Below are 345 nucleotides of genomic sequence, written 5' to 3'. Positions count from 1 at the left end.
TTATATTTTAAATACATATTAAATAAATGCTTACATATTTAAATAAAAGTGTACCTATACACCATCTAAAAACATTGTACAGGCTACAAGGGTAAGGTGTACCACCCCTAGAAAATCCAATCCAATCCCAATTTCTCTAACAAAGTAAATCTTGAAATTGTTCATGTTGAAATTCCAAGCTTTTGTTCCCAAGGCAACTATATAGTCTATATTTTAAAATTTCTAATCACTAAAACTCTAAAGTGGTTGGTTTACTGTACAAATATTATACCATACCAAAAAAAAAAAAACTTGGAAGAAAAATAATCTCCTGTGAAAGAATAAGCCAAATATAAATTTAAATAT

This window comes from Neophocaena asiaeorientalis, unplaced genomic scaffold (assembly GCF_003031525.2).
Source record: "Neophocaena asiaeorientalis asiaeorientalis breed wild unplaced genomic scaffold, Neophocaena_asiaeorientalis_V1.1 scaffold476, whole genome shotgun sequence".
Classification (NCBI taxonomy): domain Eukaryota; kingdom Metazoa; phylum Chordata; class Mammalia; order Artiodactyla; family Phocoenidae; genus Neophocaena; species Neophocaena asiaeorientalis.
Note: the sequence above shows the minus strand (reverse complement) of the source record.